Raw genomic sequence first — 20438 nt, 5'->3', positions numbered from 1 at the left:
TCAATATGGAAATTTCATTAAATAAATTAGTAAAATATTTGTAAGTAAGAAATATACTATTTATTGATTTCACCTCTAGGATATACAGTAAAGATACTTCATTCAATAAATTATGAAAAAATCGCCAGTAAGTAACAAACTCTTTATTGTTTTCACCTCTTGGATATGCAATACGGAAATTTCATTCAATAAATTATGAAAATTTGTAAGCAAGTAACAAACTCTTTCCTGAAGTCACCTCTTGGATAAACAATGCAGAACCTTCATTTAAGAAAGTATGAAAAAATTGTAAGTAAGTAAGTAAGTAACAAATTCTTTCTTGAATTCGCCTCTTGGATAAACAAAAAAAGTCATTTCATTCAAGAAATTATGACAAAATTCTAAATAAATAACAAACCCTTCCTTGAATTCGCCATTGGGTTGCACAATACAGAAATTTATTTCAGGAAACTATGAAAAACATTGCAAACAAACTCTTTCTCGAACCCGCTTCCTGGACAGACAATACAGCAATTACACTCAAGAAATTATGAAAAAATTGTAAGTAAGTAGCAAACTGTTTCTTGAATTCTCCTCCTAGATGCACAATACAGATATTTCATTCAAGAAATTATAAATAAATTGTAAGTAAGTAACAAACTCTTTCTTGAATACACCTCTTGAATACCCAATACGGAAATTTCATTCAAGAAATTATGAGAAAATTCTAAGTAAGTAACAATCTCTTTCTTGAAGTCCACTCTTAGATACGAAAAACGATACTGAAATTTCATTCAAGAAATTATGAGAAAATTCCAGGTAAGTAACAATCTCTTTCTTGAACTTCCCTCTTGGATACACAATACGGATATTTTATTCAAGAAATTATAAAAAAAGGAAAGTAAGTAACAAACTCTTTATTGATTTCACCTCTTGGATACAAAAAGAGACATTTCATTCAAGAAATTATGACAAATTTCTAAGTAAGTAAAAAACTCATTCTTGAATTCGCCGTTTGCATGCACAATACAGAAATTTCATTCTATAGGACCTCTACACGTGATTAAACACGTTTTGAAACTACATGCTATTTGCTTGCCTTTCCTTGGTACCTTTCCAAACGAGCGGGGATTCCCCACTGGTTCCTACACATTGCAAAAAGTGAGCAGTACGAAAACTCCACGTTTTCAACCAGACTGGTTTTTTAGACATCACCCATTTTTTAGGGGTCAATCAGACAGCGGAGATTGCTCAATATACGATAACTTGATTGGTGATTGGTTAAACACCGCAACGGCGCATACATAGTGAGAGAGACATGCAAAGTCGACATAGCTTTATTTCATTTTTTAAGGTTAATTTAGACGAGGTTACGTGCGCGCACGTAACCAACCCAATGAAGTTACCAACCCAATGGCGAATTCAAGAAAGGGTTTGTTACTTATTTAGAATTTTGTCATAATTTCTTGAATGAAATGACTTTTTTTGTTTATCCAAGAGGCGAATTCAAGAAAGAATTTGTTACTTACTTACTTACTTACAATTTTTTCATACTTTCTTAAATGAAGGTTCTGCATTGTGTATCCAAGAGGTGACTTCAGGAAAGAGTTTCTTACTTGCTTACAAATTTTCATAATTAATTGAATGAAATTTCCGTATTGTATATCCAAGAGGTGAAAACAATAAAGAGTTTGTTACTTACTGGCGAGTTTTTCAAAATTTATTGAATGAAGTATCTGTACTGTATATCCAAGAGGTGAAATCAATAAAGAGTTTGTTACTTACTTACAAATATTTTCATAATTTCTTGAATGAAATTTCCGTATTGAGTATCCAAGAGTTGACTTCAAGAAAGAAATTGTTACTTACTGAGAATTTTTTCATTATTTCTTGAATTAAATTTCTACATCGTGTATCTAAGTCGTGAAAACAATAAAGAGTTTGTTAATTACTTAGAATTTTGTCATAATTTCTTGAACGAAATGTCTTTTTGTTTATCCAGCAGGTGAATTCAAGAAAGAATTTGCTACTTACTTACAATTTTTTCATAGTTTCTTTAATGAAATTTCTGTATTGTTTATCCAAGAGGTGACTTCAAGAAAGAATTTGTTACTTACTTACTTACAATTTTTTCATAGTTTCTTAAATTAAGTTTCTGCATTGTGTATCCAAGAGGTGACTTCAGGAAAGAGTTTGTTACTTGCTTACAATTTTTTCATAATTTCTTAAATTAAATTTCTGCATTGTGTATCCGAGAGGTAACTTCAAGAAAAAGTTTGTTACTTACTTAGAATTTTGTCATAATTTCTTGAACGAAATGTCTTTTTGTCTATCCAGCAGGTGAATTCAAGAATGAATTTGCTACTTACTTACAATTTTTTCATAGTTTCTTTAATGAAATTTCTGTATTGTGTATCCAAGAAATGACTTCAAGAAAGAATTTGTTACTTACTTACTTACAATTTTTTTTATAGTTTCTTAAATGAAGTTTCTGCATTGTGTATCCAGGAGGTGACCTCAGGAAAGAGTTTGTTACTTGCTTACAATTTTTTCATAATTTCTTAAATGAAATTTCTGCATTCTGTATCCAAGAGGTAACTTCAAGAAATAGTTTGTTACTTGCTTAGAATTTTGTCATAATTTCTTGAACGAAATGTCTTTTTGTTTATCTAGCAGGTGAATTCAAGAAAGAATTTGCTACTTACTTACAATTTTTTCATAATTTCTTTAATGAAATTTCTGCATTGTGTATCCAAGAGGTGACTTCAAGAAAGAATTTGTTACTTACTTTTTTACAATTTTTTCATAGTTTCTTAAATGAAGTTTCTGCATTGTGTATCCAAGATGTGACTTCAGGAAAGAGTTTTTCATAATTTATTGAATGAAATATCCGCATTGTATATCCAAGAGGTGAAAACAATAAAGAGTTTGTTACTTACTTGCGATTTTTTCATAATGTCTTGAATGAAGTATTGTACTGTATATACAAGAGGTGAAATCAATAAAGAGCTTGTTACTTACTTACAAATATTTTCATAATTTCTTGAATGAAATATCCGTATTTTGTATCCAAGAGTTGACTTCAAGAAAGAAATTGTTACTTACTGAGAATTTTTTCATAATTTCTTGAATTAAATTTCTACATCGTGTATCTAAGTCGTGAAAAAAATAAAGATTTTGTTACTTAATTAGAGTATTGTAATAATTTATTGAACTAAATGTCTTTTTTTTTATCCAGCAGGTGAATTCAAGAAAGAATTTGCTACTTACTTACAATTTTTTCATAATTTCTTTAATGAATTTTCTGTATTGTGTATCCAAGAGGTGACTTCAAGAAAGAATCTGTTACTTACTTACTTAAAAGTTTTTCATAGTTTCTTAAATGAAATTTCTGCATTGTGTATCCAAGAGATGACTTCAGGAAAGAGTTTGTTACTTGCTTAGAATTTTTTCATAATTTCTTAAATGAAATTTCTGCATTGTGTATCCAAGAGGTAACTTCAAGAAAGAGTTTGTTACTTACTTAGAATTTTGTCTTAATTTCTTGAACGAAATGTCTTTTTGTTTATACAGCAGGTGAATTCAAGAAAGAATTTGCTACTTACTTACAATTTTTTAATAATTTCTTTAATGAAATTTCTGTATTGTGTATCCAAGATGTGACATCAAGAAAGAATTTGTTACTTACTTACTTACAATATTTTCATAGTTTCTTAAAAAAAATTTCTGCATTTTGTATCCAAGAGATAACTTCAAGAAAGAGCGTAGTACTTACTTCGGATTTTTTCATAATGTCTTGAGCGAAATGTCTTTTTATTTATCAAGGAAGCGAATTCAAGAAAGAATTTGCTACTTACTTACAATTTTGGTGACAAAGTCGGATTAATCTCTGTTTGGTGATACCGGATCTGAAGCTTGATCTCAGCTGCCGCTGGGCCTAGAATTACATGGAGACTATGCATTAGCTTCTTTAAATATTCAAACAGCGAAGATATGTCGAGGATTTATCATTAGCAATAACCTACTTCTAATGAAGCATATCAAGTCACCTGTTTACTGAGTACTAAATAACTACCATTTGTACTCCCCCTAGCATTATATTGGCTTACACTGAAAATAATTGAACGGAAAAAATAAAAGTCCGATAAATATTTACTAGTTGGTGTGACAAACACAGCGCAACGTTTAGCTAGATAAGAAGAAGAAGAGGAAGAATACGGAGAATTAATAGTCTTTTGTTCACTATTTTACATGAATAAACTGATTTAGTCGAGGGAATGAATCCTTATTCTAGAAGTCCTACTCCTACAAGTTAAGTTAGAATAAAAGCATGAGGTAATTATATTGGCCTACACTGAAAATAATTGAATAGAAAAAATAAAACCCCGATAAATATCTATTGGTTGGTGTGAGAAACAAAGCGCAACATTTGGTTAATAGCTATAAAATACAACAGAAAAAATATCTGTCGAGGAGGTATCATTAGCAATAAACTATTTCTAATGAAGCATTTCAAGTCACCTGTTTATCGGGTACTAATAACTACCATTTTTACCCCTCTCAAAACTTAATTTACCCCACACGTACCATTTTTCCGCACCAGCCACAAAACTCAATTCATCCTAGAATTATTTAAACTAAATACTTACCCCCCCGCCTCTCACAGAAAGTTCAGAAAGACACAATAGCCTTATTTATAGTCAAATGTTTACCTGAATATTTAACACGTACGATTTTTTCGTACCACCAACAAAAATCAAGTCTTCATAGAAATCTTTCAACTAAATTCTTACCCCCGCCCTAGAAAGTTCAGAAAAACACAATGGCCTTATTTATAGTGAAGCGTTTCTGAGTCGTATGTTTACCCAAACATTCAACATGTACCATTTTTCCACACCAGCCACAAAACTCAAATCCTCTTAGAATTATTTAAACTAAATACTTACGCCCGCCTCTCACAGAAAGTTCTGAAAGACGCAATAGCCTTATTTATAGTCGAGTGTTTACCCGAATATTTAACACGTACCATTTTCCCATACCATCCCACAAAAATTAATTCCTCCTCAGAAATGGGTGATGGAGGGGGCGCTGAGCCTTCCCCTTGAGGCAGATCACGCTGTATTTTCGATTCTGAGTATTTTTTGGTTTTCCTCCAAAATTGACCCCCCTCCCCTGCCCTCAGAAATGGGGGAACGATGGGCCTCTGGGCCTTCCCCTTGAGGCAGATCATGCTTTATTTTCTATTCTGAGTATTTTCGGTTTTCCCTCCACAATTGACTCCCCCCCTCACCCTCCCCGGCCCACAGAACTGGGGTCCCTACGGACCTCTGAGCCTTGCCCATGAGGCAGATCTCATTTATTTTCGATTATGAGTATTTCTGGTTTTCCCACCCAAATTGACCCCCCTCCCCTCCCCTGCCCTCAGAAATTGGTGAACGAAGGGAACGTTAGATCCTATTTTAAATTGACAATACTTATCAAACATCACTTGTGTATTATACAGACCACATCGCAAAGGTAAAGCTAGGTCAAGTCACAATGTCATTCTATCGTCGTTAGCAATTTTTCATAGACTGATGTTGTTTCAAAGTTATAACAAATTACCTGAGTTAACAACTCCTTCGGGGTTACCTTAACCGCTAATCAGTTTAATCCTTTTTTTCCCCCCCTTCATAAATTTTGAAAATCTGCTTGCACATAGTGTATTTTGATTTAGTTCAAGTCAACCATACGGGTTTTTTTTTCCTAGCAAGTCGACCCATAGTACAGCACTATCAGTACTCTAAGAAATCCTTCTCCCATCGTCCCATCCCTCCACAAATATTTTATTCAGAGATTTCATGTTAAAAAATTATCCAATCACTAATTACCCCTTTTTTGCAAATGCTAAACAGAAAAAAACCTGTCTGCTTTTCAAAATGTTCGTATTTTGAACTCTGTCAGTTAACACTAAGAAGTGAATTGAATAATCCCCTAGCAATAACAAAAGGCTTAGCATTCATTACATGTCGTTTTCAACCCATTTTTGGCGACAATTCAATCAGAGCCGAGTTGTGCAAATGGAATACTTTTTCGCAAATTGGGTTAGCTTAATGCAAATGAGATATCATTTTGATATCTTTAATAGTGGATTCAATCAAGAAGCAGAAATCTAGTCTGTGTAAATTATGTCAGAAAACTTGTCCTTCATAACATATTAGGCAATTTTCAACTAGCACAAGATGGAACATAGTCTACCCAAAGTATAAGGCCATGTGAGGGAGCTCTGAATCTCTTTGAAAAGGTGTAGAGCTTCTATAGAATAATGTAGAAAATCCTATATGTCTCCGCAAATAACATGGATATTGCTATATGTCTCGTAGAAGTATTAGGCCATGTGAGGGAGCTCTGAATCTCTTTGAAAAGGTGTAGAGGGGCATCGGAATTCCATATGGCTGTTAGAATTCCTTGCTATAGAGGCATCAGAAGTATAAGGCCATGTGAGAGGATACTCACTCTCTTTGAAAAGGTGTAGAGGCGCGATAGAATAACGTGGAGATTGCTATAGGAGTATCAGAAGTGTAAGGCCATGTGAGAGGATACTCACTCTCTTTGAAATGGTGTAGAGGCGCGATAGAATAACGTGGAGATTGCTATAGGAGTATCAGAAGTATAACATTGATTACTACTAAAACAGTAGTTTGAAAGGTGTACCGCAATCGAATCCTAATGTATTAAACCAAAAAAAACTGCTTTTTCAACTGAAAGTAAGGAGCAACATTAAAACTTAAAACGAACCAAAATTATAATCTATATGATGGGGTTTGCCCCTTAGTCAATACCTTTACGTTTAAGTTCGAATGTTGTTCCAATTCTCTAAGAATGACCCTTGAAGTTTATGTTGCTCCTTACTTTAAGTTGAAATCTTCTCCTTACTTTAGTTTTAATGTTGCCCCTTACTTTAAGTTGAAAAAACTTGTTTTTTTAACTTATTTTCTGATCGTTTTTTAAATAATGCTTGGAAATCCGGCGCTCCCTTCATAGAAATATCCATTCCCCCATGAAAATATCGTCCCAAGTAATCCCCTTCCCCGGCCCCCCCCCCCGGCTAAAAAAATACCTCCTGAAAACGTCTGTATACCTCCCAATACCCAATACTGTATGTAAACAATTGGCAAAGTTCATAACTTGCAGCCCTTCCTCCGGGGGCTTTGGGGGATTAAGTCATCTTTATAGACATAGTTATTAAATTTTTGACTATGCTGAACCAAATGGTTATTTCAAAATTTCGATCAGGTGACTGAGAAAAAAATGAGCGTGGGAGGGGGCCTAGTTGCCCCCCAGTTTCTTAGTAATTTAAAAATGCACTAGAAATTTTAATTTCCGTTCGAATGAGCCCTCTCGCGATACTCTAGGGCCACTGGATCGATACGATCACCCCTGGAAAGAAAAACAAACAAAAAAAAAAATAAGCACGCATCCGTGATCTTTCTTTTGGCGAAACATAAAACATTTCACATTTTTGCAGATAGAAGCTTAAAACCTCTGCAGAAGAGTTTTCTGATACGCTTGATCTGATGGTGTAATTTTCGTTAAGATTCTATCAATTTTAGGGGGTGTTTCCCCCTTTTTTCAAAATAAGGCAAATTTTTCCAGGCTCGTAACTTATATATTTGAAATCAACAAAAAATGCAATTATTTTGATGTATCTATTGGTATCAAAATTCTATTTTTTAGAGTTTCAGTGACTATTGTGCCGGGTCGCTCCTTACTTACAGTTCGTCACCATGAACTGTTTGAAAGGCTGGATTTAAACACAGATCCAGACTTTTGGGGAAAATATCAAGTCCAATGGCAGTAGAAAAAAGTGCGAAAAGACCTTGATCCATCGTACCATACAAAGTTTAAATTCAAAGTGAAACTTGCCAAGCGAAACCTCTACTATTTCCATTGCAGTTGCTCCTGCCCAGTATATTAAAAACTGTACACGAAAACCAACTACATAACAAGAAAAAAAGCATAAACAGTCTTGGCCCATCACTTTTGACTAATTGGTATCAACTTAAAAACTTGACCATCAGACCAAACACTACGGAAAAAGACAAACGAATCCAATTATTTGTTTATTATTCAATATAATTATATAACTCAATATAATCAATATCACATATATCTGACTAAGAAATTACAATAAAAACAAGAGAAATTGTTTTAAAGTTTGTTTAAAAATTCCCTGACTCTTGCTGGTAGGAGAGCTTTCTTCGCTGGTTCAATCTTGGCAACATACCTGCAAAGATAGTTCATAAGGTTACTACAATCAGGAAGGGTTCTTCGTAACAATAAGTAATTATTCAGTGGGAGAATAATGTCAGTATGTATAGCATTCAGATTAGGTCAAGCTGTGATTAACAATATCTCCAGCAACGGCAGTAGCGAAGACAGGATGTTATTTTCGGAGGAAAACCTGTTAAACTAAGCTAAAGCTCATTCTAAAAAAAAAAAAAAATAGTCAACAATGTAATGTATTTCAGCCATTTTCTTGGCAGGTAGGCTAAAACATAAGGACAGAACAACTCCCATTAGTAGTGTAGGAGCCAAAACAACTTTCATGTGTTTCAAATTCGATATATAGATAAAGATGCAGAAAAAAACTTTTAGTGAGCGAGAATTTCTGAATTTTGACTCAACTACTAAAATACTTCTAATACACTAAAGCATGTGAAAACTTTTGCAATTTCGTGGTTTAGTGTGGGATGCAATGTGGAAATTCCAAAATTTTCTAATTTTCTGACCGGAGCTTCCAGAGGAAGTGGCTGTTACATTCAAACGGAGGATTGAATTCTGAATCACATGATTTCTTTAAAGAATAAAAATAAGACACTTCCATTATGTTACACTTCTCTGCGAAGATGAGGCGCCACCCGTAAAATATCAGATTCGATTATCAGACAATTTGACATTGGAAGGAGCCGGGACCCAAAGGCCAACGCTCCTTTGTATATGACTTTTATCCCGTGCCTCCTCTTGAAGCTAACACAAAACTCAAATGTCACTTAATTTATATTAGTACAATCCTACAATCTATTTGAAGTCGGATAAATATATTATCTAATTACTATTTGACAACATGTATAAAAATGGAAAGAAACATTAAATCTTCTTAATAGAATTTTTACGTATATTAATAGTGTATTATAAAAGTGTTTTCTGATAAGAATCCCCTTTCCCTTTTGATTTCACAAATGCCCGCCACTGTACAGAGGGTGGTCACTGGCGTTTACCCCCCCCCCGTAAAATATCCCCCGTTGAATATTATACCCCGCTGGATATTTTTCGCAGGGGTATTTTCCAGGGAGGGGTAAACGCCTAGAATCACAGAGAGCATTGTTTAATTCTAAAAATGCTACTTTTGGCTATTTTGGAAAGGAGTTAAGCTAGAACAAAGAAACTTTCAGGGATAGGTCTACAGGCTAAAGTATGTCCCGGGAAAGTATTTTGAAGTACCTACCTCCACTCTTTTTGCCTCTAGAGGCTCCTGAAATTTGCCTACATGACAGGTCACATGACCTATTGAAATTTTGACAAAACAACTTTTAACCTTAAATTTTTTAACCTTAATTGTCTCTGGCCTTAGTTTTGAAAATGCAATTCCTGTTATTTGAGTAGAATTTTAAGCCGTATCAATGGTTTTTTTATTTAGGAAATATATTTGCATATATTTAAAACCTTATAAATTGGGATTGAGCAAAGTTGTGAAGCTGAAAAGAATTTTGTTGTACTTTATTTAAGCAGAAGATCTATTTAACAAGGTTTCACTTTTATAACACACAGATTTTTAAAGGTTAGGACCCTCTAGACGGAGGAGTGGAGGTAAATACTTCAAAACACCTTCCCGGTACATACTTTAGCCTGTAGACGCATCCCTGAAACTTTCATTTTCCTAAGTTAACCTATTTGCAAGATAGCCAAAAGTAGATAAAGTAGAATTTTACCATTCTATCTACAAAGCTCAGACGACTTATATAATCTAAAAAAAAACATCAAAAACTTACCTTTCAGAAATAGGTCCACAACAACAAGTGAAAGGTCTTCGTTTGTGTAGCTTTAAATCACAATAGATCAAAACCCGGACAACCTACTTTCACGATATTTTTGCATCGGTCATGCCCCGCAGTATGACCCATTTTCGCAAGAGTTGATTGTCATTAGCTCCTCCCAGAACACTGAACAAGTTTAAATATATATTCGAAGAATGTAAAACACAGCATAAGTACCTATACACTAAAAAAGTGTATTTTCACGCTAATCCAACAACTAGAAAGTACGCTGATCAAACGTGAAATAATGCTGTCAACGTCAAAGTACGTTTTTTTTTTACCGTGTATAATGAAAAATCAAATCTAAAAGGAACGGAAATCGCCAAAAACAGAAGTAGGAGAAACAGAAGAGGCCAGAAAGTCATCTGCGATGTACTGAAAACAAAATACATTTTAGAAATATTCTCTTTTATAATGTTAATATATACAAAATCCTCGAGTCTTCTGAGAATGAATATCACAATACATTGAACAATCAGTCTACTTTCTCATTGTTGGCTCAAAGGACCAAGGCAAGGGGGAGAGGGATGAGATTCCTTCATTCAAAAGACTCCTAGGTCTCATTATACGACTTGTGAAAATTTATTATAATTAACCTTGTATCTTTTATACTGCGGATCTAAGGACAGCTATGTTTTTTTTTATTCGCCTGTTCTTCAAAGTGGACCACCGCTGGACATCCTTGTCTAGTCAATTGCATCGGTGAGGCATTTCTCGTTCGCAAACAACATAAGGAATCATAGGCAGCACAATAGCGCTGCCTAAGTAAAGAACGATGTTGGCACAATGTATTATGTATTTCTTTGTTTTAGACCACGGTACTTCGTATCGAAGGAGTTGTCGTAGAAACTTTGAAAAGGGCTAATTCGATTGGAAATTGGAAGAGCTTGTGCCCTTTTTAAAAGCCGAAAGTGATTGGAAAGCAACTAACTCCCCTTCCATGCCCACCATTTCCTCAAACAAATCCAATCAAATTTTGAGATAGCCATTTTGTTCAACGTAGTTAAAAGATCTGGAAATTATGTCTTTGACAATCCACCCACAGCCCTTGGGGCAAGGGTTGTAAGTAATGCCCTGGGGGCACATAAGGTTTTTCTAAAAGGTATTGTCGTTGGAACTTCAAAAGGGGTTCATTTGATTGGAAATTAAGAGAGATAGTGCTCTTTTTAATAGTTGAAAGCGATTGAAGGGTAACTAATCCCCTCTCACGTCCACCATTTACCCAAACACATTCAATCAAAATTTTGAGATAGCAATTTTGTTCAACGTAGTTAAATTTCCGGAAAATATGTCTTTGAGGATGAACCCCCCAGCCCCCACGGCAAAGACGTAAGTCATGCCCTGGGGGCATATAAGGTTTTTATAGAAAGCGTTGTTGTAGAAAATTCAAAAAGCGCTCATTCCATTGGGAATTGAAAGGGTTATGGCCCTTACTAATAGTCAAATGAGATCGGAGGGCGAATTCCCCCTCCCCCTAAGCCCATCATTTCCCCAAACACTTCCAATCAAAATTTTGATACAGCCATTTTGTTGAAAGTAGTTGAAGGGTCCGGAAATTGTGTTTTGGAGTATGACAAACCCCCCACAGCCCTCGGGGCCAAGGTTGTAAGTTATGTCCTGGGGACAAATCATGTTTTATAGAAAGCGTTGTCGTAAAAACTTCAAAAAGGGCTCATTCGATTTGAAATTGAGAAGGCTATTGCCCTATTGCTTTCCTATTTCCTTTTCCTATTGCCCATGATTTTCCCAAACATTTCCGATCAAACTTTTTATATGCCATTTTGTTCAACGTAGTTGAAAGGTCTAGATATTATGTCTTTGAGGATGACGACCCTCCTCCCATAACCCTCAGGACAAGTGTCGTAAGTTACGACCTTGATGCATATAAGGTTTTATAGAAAGTTTTGTCGTAGAAGCTTCAAAAAGGGCTCATTCGATTGGAAATTGAGCGGACTAGTGCTTTTTTAATTAGTCGAAAGTGATCAGATGGAAAATACCCCCCCCCACACCTACCATTTACCAAAACACATCCAATCAAAATTTTGAGATAGCCATTTTGTTCAACGTAGTGGAAAGTTCAGGAAATTATATCTTTGAGGATGAAAAACCCCCACACCGCTCAGGGCAAAGGTTGTAAGTTATGCCGTGGGGGCATATCAGGTTTTATAGAAAGTATTGTGGTAGAAATTTCAAAAAGGTCTCATTCAATTGGAAATTGAAAGGACTAGTGCACCTTTTAATAGTAGGAAGTGATTAGAGGGCAACTAACCCTCCTCTCACGCCCACCATTTTTCCAAACACTTGCAATCAAAATTTTGATATAGTAATATTCTTCAACTTAGTTGAGAGTTCTGTAAATTACATCTTTGAGGATGACAACCCCCCTCTTCACAGCCCTCAGAATAAGAGTTGTAAGTTATGTCCTGGGGACATATATGGTTGTTATAGAAAGCGTTGTTGTAGAAACTTCAAAAATAGCTTATCCGATTTGAAATTGAAAGGGATAGTGCCCTTTTTAATAGTCGAAAGTGATTGGAGGGCAACTAACCTCCTCTTACACCCACCATTTCCCCAAACAGATTCAAATAAAATTTTGAGATAGCCATTTTGTTCAACGTAGTTTAAAGGTCCGGAAAATGTGTGCTTGAGGATGACAAACCCCCCACAGCCCCCAGGGCAAAGATGTAAGTTATGCCCTGGGGGCATATAAGGTTGTTATAGAAAGTGTTGTTGTAGAAACTTCAAAAAGTGCTTATTCCAATGGGAATTGAGAGGGTTAGTGCCCTTATTAAACAGAATAAAATAAGCAATAAAATAAGACAGCTCTTTTCTATTTACAAGCGAATACGGTATTTGATTTCTACAATTGAAGCAGAGTTTTTTCAAAATCAGCCACTTCTTTACCGGGAAGTTTGAAAATGCAAAAGTGTTTCCAGGAGAAGAAAATACAACTTAGACTGTCTCAGAATTGAGCATCGGGGACCTCAGTGAGGTCAAAATAAACGACTAATACGATTTTTCAAAAACAGGCGGGGATGAGTCACCCCCTCCCCTTCAAGCTACCCCTGTACTTTCATTGTTTCTTTTCAGTAGTCTTGGTTATTAAGAAGGTTTTCTGGTATTATTTTTGATTTTTAGCAAACAAAAACTATACTGCTCCAAATAAAAAATTGTTTTAATAAAACCCAGATGAAATTTGGGTCTTATAAAGCCTACTTCGTTAGTCCTACTTCGTTTTATGGTAATTTCCGTTCATTTCAGGTTTGACCTGTGGCGGATCTGGGAGGCTATGCCCCTCCCCTAGTATAGTCTAAAGTAGTGTAATCTACTTAATTAACGCAAGTTTGCGTTAATTAAATTTGCTCCTAACGCAAGTTTATCAGATCAATCTATTTTGCACCCCATTCCCCTAAAAAAATCCTAGACCCACTCCTGGGTTTGACGTGATTATTCATTGTAATTTCTGTTATTTTTGGGCATCATTTATTCATTGGTAGCGATTTCTGTTCTTTTTAGATTTGAATTATAACCTGACTTTATTTCTGCACGCCTTTGGATTAATGTAGGTTTTTACTTTTCTTTGAAAAACTTGTTTTATGGAAATTTTTTTTTAGATGTGCCGCATGTGCCGCAATGAAACCTAAATGAACAACACTCATAGATTAACGCACGCACACGCATCTCAACTACAAAACTCCTGACGGCAGCCTTGCAGCATTCTAAATTTCTAATATGTCCAGGCAAATATCAATCAACTAGCCCATCAATTCACTTAGGTTTGATATTGGACTTAAGGGAATAGCAATCACAATGAATCATCAAGTCTAATTTTCCGCGAACACAGATTACGACAATTAAGTGTGAACTTGACGTCAGCCAGACAAGCATAAATGTAAAATGTCGTATTTGCATGTAAAGAAATTTTGGGGAAGTAGCAAGTTCGAAATAATCCCAGCTAAACGTAGGAAAGGGCTTACATTAGTGATTAGGAGTAGTGGTGATACCCTTATCGGGGTTAGGGGCAGGGATTCCTCCCCCTAAGATTTTTCTGGTTCCCTCATTCCTTGTTTTTTTTTACTCTTTCTTAGAATAAATTTGTCAATTTGGTCAATTATTGGCACCTTTGTCACACTGGCCCCCCCAAGATTTTTCTCATTGGCACCCTTATCACGTTGGGCCTCCCCTAAGATTTTGCTCTCCTAGATCCACCCCTGCTCGGGGTGCCCTAGCAGGAAAAAAGGGACCTACACATGCTAATTACTAACCCAGTGTCTAACCATGAGGCAGGGTCAGGATCCGTTTTGAGGAGCGAGTTTAGCATGCCCAAGCCAGTTTGTGGCTGGCTAGTGGGGTTCTCAGGATGGGGTAAAGTGAAGGTGGACGCCCTTGATATTACTAAGAAAGGCTCTTCTAAAAAGGGGAAAAAATATAGACGAGCCTGAACTCGGTATACCACCCTTGTATGGGCATCAATAGCCCAGAGACGATATATATATATATATATATATATATATATATATATATATATATATATATATATATATATATATATATATATATATATATATATATATATATATATATATATATATATATATATATATATATATATATATATATATATATATATATATATATATATATATATATGTGTGTATGTGTTTGTGGCATGGAGGCAATGGGCCTTTGTGGCCTGTGGCTCAACTCAGTTTTGTTAGTCAGCGAATAATAATAATGAAACAAACGATTAATAGAGGACTGAAGAGAGTATAAGACGAACACTTGGATCTGGTAGGGTTTTAGGAAGAAAGAGGAGAAATTTTGATAATTTATAACTGAAACATAATTTATTTACAAAAAAGAAGGTATTATGGAATTAAAAAAAAACAATAAGGCGACGCGGCCTTAACATTATGGTAACGAGTTTTTGAAATATGTTGGTAACAAAGTTAGAAATGAGATACTGAAACTAATGAATGCGACAACTGATATAAGGAAAGTCTCTGTTGATTTATAAAAGCTTCTATCCAACCTATCATGGTTGCAGCAGTAGATGCAACCTAGTAAAGAGCGACCGACAGCCCATAGTAACCAAAAGTTGGAAAACGCGTTTATAAAGAAATCGCCAAGTTAAAAAAATTACGAAACTGCCTATGTGAAGAAACTGCCTAGTTGTTCCGGTTAATCTTGAAAGTAAAAGTTTATTGCGAAAACAAATTTATGGTGATTTCAAAAAAGAGCCTGGAACCTCTTGAAAATGGCGTCAGATCGAAGTAATAAGTGTACCATTGGAATCAGCATAGTCAAAAGGCTTTAGTAGGGCAATTACAGTTCTCCACCTTAAACATCAAGGAAAATCAGTTTTTTGCATGGGTAGCACTGATGTGTCTCCTTTTTTTTTTTACCATGGCTAGCGAATTACCCTAAACATCATATAGAGATGTTTAATGGCTCATTGGACCGGAAATTAAATTTGGTAGTGCCTTTTTTAAGTGACCGAAAAGATTGGAGGGCAACTACCCCCCTTCCTAAAGTCTATCTCCCTCAAAGTCATACAATCAAAATTTTGAGACAGCCATTTTGTTCAACATAGTTCAAAGGTCCACTCTCTATGGGTTTGATGATGATATGACCCTCCATAGTTCCTGGGGAAAGAGATGTACGCTGAATCGGTATCGGACGTATCGATATCACGGGTATCGATATGGGCGTATTATTATTGTGCGTATTGGTATCGCAGGTATCTTAGAAATCTTAGAAATGGCTCCTTTGAAATCTGTTGCTCTTATCTACATGGTTTCTATCAATTCTACCATCCATAAGTGTGATATAGCACTAAAAGCAACAGTCTTGGTGTCAATTTTTAAGTAGAAAAGCTTGGAAGTATAAAACGATATCATCATTGTAATAATTGTGGTCCAAAACCCTTAACTGGAGGTTCACAAGACCACCTCCCGTGTGTTCCTCCTCCAAGTATCTTTAATTGGCTACGCAATTAAGGTACAATCAACAATATGTCAAATTAAATTATTAGAAGCGTGGTTCTATTAGTACAGCGTCGGACTTGAAATTAGAGTGTCTCGCGTTCGATTCCTGCTTGTATTTTTTTCAATTACGGTTTTATCCCTTCTATATGATCATTTTCAGAGAATTTCACTGTTTATGTAAATGTGATGCACTCATTTTTTAAGGCATGTCCCGGGAAGGTATTTTGTCAAGCTTTTTGATTCAAAAGGGAACGGAGGTCATCCAGTTCATGGTTTCCAACAACATTTTTATGGTTTCCCCTAGATTGGAGGCTATAATAAATTATATAAAAGAAAAAGTTTTCAACTGAAACTAAGGAGCAACATTAAAACTTAAAACGAACAGAATTTATTGCGTATCAGAGGCAACGCTGTAGCGTTGCCTATAGTAAAGGCCATACGGCTCCAATGTTTTATTATTTATGTATTTATTATTATTATTTTTTTCCCAGAGGCGCTTCAAATGGAAGGGGTCGTCGTAGAAACTTCAAAGGGGGCTCATTTGATTGAAAATCGAGAGTTCTAGTGCCCTTTTAATAGCCGAAAATGATTGGAGGGCAACTAGCTCCCCCATGCCCATCATTCCCCCAAACGCATCCAATCAAAATTTTGGGATAACCATTTTGTTCAGCGTAGTTGATTTCCAGTTAGAAAATATATTTTTGAGAAGGACACTCCCCCACAACCCTCAGGGCAAGGGTTTTAAGTTATGCCCTGGGGGCATATAAGGTTTTTATAGAAGGCGTTGTCGTAGAATCTTCAAGAAAGGCTCATTCGATTGCAAATTGAAAGGGCTAGTGCCCTTTTTAATAGTCGAAAGTGATTGGAGGGCACCTAGCCCCCCCAAGACCTTCCTTCCCCCCAACCCATCCACACAAAAGTGTGAGATATCGATTTTGTTCAGCTTATTTGATTTCCTGATAGAAAATATGTTTTTGAGAATGACAATCCCCCACAGCCCTCAGGGAGAGAGTTTTATTTTATGTACCGGGGGCAAATATTCCTCCTATCGTAAGCGCTATTTTAGAACCTTAAAAACAGGCTCGTTCGATTGGAAATTAAAATGGCTAGTGCCCATTTTAATACTCAAAAGCGAGTGGAGTGCTACTAGCCCCCCACGCTCATACTTCCCCCAAACACATCCAATCAAAATTTTGAGATAGTCATTTTGTTCAGCATAGTTGATTTCCATATAGAAAATACGTTTTTGAGGAGGACACTCCCCCACAACCCTTAGGGCAAGGGTTTTAAGTTATGCCCTGGGGCTAATAAGGTTTTTATAGAAGGTGTTTTTCTAGAAATTTCAAAAAAGGCTCATTCGATTGGACATTCAAAGGGATTGTTCCATTTTTAATAGTTGAAAGTGATTGGAGGGCAACTAGCCCCCCCCCCCCCACGCCCATGATTCCCCCAAGCACATCCAATCAAAATTTTGAGATAGCCATTTTGTTCAGTGTAGTTGATTTTCAGATAGAAAATATGTTTTTGAGGAGGACAGTCCCCCACAACCCTCAAGGCAAGGGTTTTAAGCTATACCCTTTGGGCATATAAGGTTTTTATAGAAGGCGGTATCGTAGAAACTTCAAAAAAGGCTCATTCGATATGAAATTCAAAGGGCTAGTCCCCTTTTTAATAGTCGAAAGTGATTTGAGGGCAACTAACCCCCCTCTCACGCCCAGCTTTTCCCCAAACACATCCAATCAAAATTTTGAGACAACCATTTTATTAAACGTAGTTTTAAGTTTTGGAAATTTGGTCTTTGAGGAGGACAGCTCCCCAACAGCACTGAAGACAATGGTTGTAAGTTATGCACTGGGGGCATATATGGTTTTGTATGGACAACATTGTCGAGTAAGCTTCAGAAACTGTTCATTTAACTGGAAAATGAAAGTTGAAGTTCACTTTTTAAGCGTCAAAAGATATTGGAGGGTAACCAGCTCCCCCCCCCTAAGCGCTATTTTCCAAAATTCATCCAATAAAAATTTTAAGATAGCTATTTTGTTAAAAATAGTTCAAAGATGATATAACAAATATTCCGGTGTTGACACAACCCACCAGGGCCCAGGGGCAGGCGTTTTAATTTATGCCCTTGGGGCATATATGGGTCTCATGGAAAGGATGCTCGTATAAACTTCAGAGAGGGCTCATTTAATTGGATATTGAAAGTTCAAGCTCACTTTTTAATAGTCAAAAGAGATCCGAGGGAAGCTATCCCCCACGCCTTCTTTTAAAACCCATCTGATGGAACTTTTGACATAGACATCTTGTTAAAAAAAATAGTTCAAAGGTCGGATGAGAAAAACTCCAGTATCAATACAATCCCCCCGGGGCACAGGGGATGGCGTTCTAAGTTATGCCCTGAGGGCATGTATGGTTCTTATGAAAGGGATGCTCGTATAAACTTCACAGAGGGCTTATTTGATTTGGACCTGAAAGTTCTAGTTCACTTTTTAAGAGTCAAGTGAGTTAAACTAGCCCCCCCACGCTCTTTTTTCCCCAAACCCGTCCGCTACAAATTTTGAGGTAGCCAGTGTTTTTGAAAGTGTTCAAAAATACATATCAAAAACGCCCCTTAGAGCCCAGGGGATAGGCCACAGTTTATATAATTATCCAGAATGATCTTTCCCTATCTCACCCATTATAAAAACCCGGACCGAGGTGCGAGTGCTCCAGAGAACGTTTTTGCAGATATAAGCATAAGCAGCATTAAGGTAGACAAAGAATATTCACCTACGGAACAAGTACTGACAAAAACTACTTGGCCGGCTCAACCAATAAGTGGACAGTAAGTGCAGAAATAAGTGGGAGGAGCTTTTTGTTCACACCGAGAATGAAGAGCCAGCAATCATTTGCGGTAAACTTACGGATAATTTTATAAACCTGTGGGATAGGTGTTGTAAGGGTTGTCCTGGGGGCGTATATGGTTCTTATGAAAGGGATGCTCGTATAAACTTCAGAGGGGGCTCATTTGATTGGAAATTGAAAGTTCTAGTTCACTTTTTAAGCGTCAAAAGATATTGGAGGGTAACCAGCTCCCCCCCCCCTAAGCCCTTTTTTCCCAAATGCATCCAATAAAAATCTTGAGATATATATTGTGTTAAAAAAAAAAGTTCAAATATCATTAAAATACTACTCCCGTATGGACACAACCCCCCAGCGCCCGGGGACCGGCGTTGTAAGTTATACCCTGGGGACATATATGGATCTTATGGAAGGGATGCTCGTATAAACTTCAGAAAGGGCTCATTTGATTGGATATTGAAAGTTCGAGCTCACTTTAATAGTCAAATGAGATCCGAGGGAAGCTATCCCACCACGCCTTCAATTTCAAAACCCATCTGATGAAAATTTTGAGATAGAAATCTTGTTAAAAAAAAAATAGTTCAAAGGTCGGATAAGAAAAACTGCGGTGTCAATACAACCCCCCAGGGCAGGGGGGATGGCGTTCTAAGTTATGCCCTAAGGGCATGTATGGTTCTTATGAAAGGGATACTCGTATAAACTACATAGAGGGCTTATTTGATTGGAAATTGAAAGTTCTAATTCACTTTCAGTAGAGATGGGGGTGCCAGTCCAGGGGGGCTCCATATATGGGCATAGAACCACGTGGTTTATGGACTTTGTCAGTGAGAATTTGAAAAACAGGAATTTTGTCACATTTATGGATGGTTTTATGGACTTTGTCAGTGAGAATGAAAAAACAGAAAGTTTGTCACATTTATGTATGTTTTCATGGGTGGTTATGCGTGTTGATTATTTGATGGTTTTATGGACTTTGTCAGTGAGAATGAAAAAAAAGGAATTTTCTCACTTGAAAAACAAGTAATTTTGTCTGTTTTATGGACTTTGTCAGTGAGAATGAAAAAACACAAAGTTTGTCACATTTATGTCTGCTTTCATGGATGGTTATGTGTGTTAATTATTTGATGGTTTTATGGATTTTGTCAGTGAGAATGGAAAAACAGGAACTTTGACACTTCCTTCTTGTTGTTGTTCAAGCCAGATGTTACGAGTTTCCGGGAAACAGTATTTGTTATTGTTGTTTCCAAGCCAAATGTTACGAGTTCCCGGGAAACAGTTAATTAATGTCTGACAGATGACGTCAAGTTAATTAATGTCCTTTGCATTTCCAAAGAGAATTGTCTAGGAGAAACAGTTAGATCACACATGATGTCATGATTGATTGATTGACACGAAAGGGAAATTAATTTGTTGTTTCTAACAAGAGAATCGTTTCCGAGCAGACGTATTGATCTTAGCGCGCGAAAAGGTTTCCAAATAATTTGAAATGCGTTAGCGCAGAGATGCCAAACAAAAGGAACACGCCGAAATTCCGTTTAGGGATAATTTTGGCGAA

The sequence above is a fragment of the Artemia sp. Qi Xiang Cuo genome, chromosome 11 (genome assembly GCF_049724085.1).
Source record: "Artemia sp. Qi Xiang Cuo chromosome 11, ASM4972408v1, whole genome shotgun sequence".
NCBI classification, from domain to species: domain Eukaryota; kingdom Metazoa; phylum Arthropoda; class Branchiopoda; order Anostraca; family Artemiidae; genus Artemia; species Artemia sp. Qi Xiang Cuo.
This window is presented reverse-complemented; position numbering follows the sequence as displayed.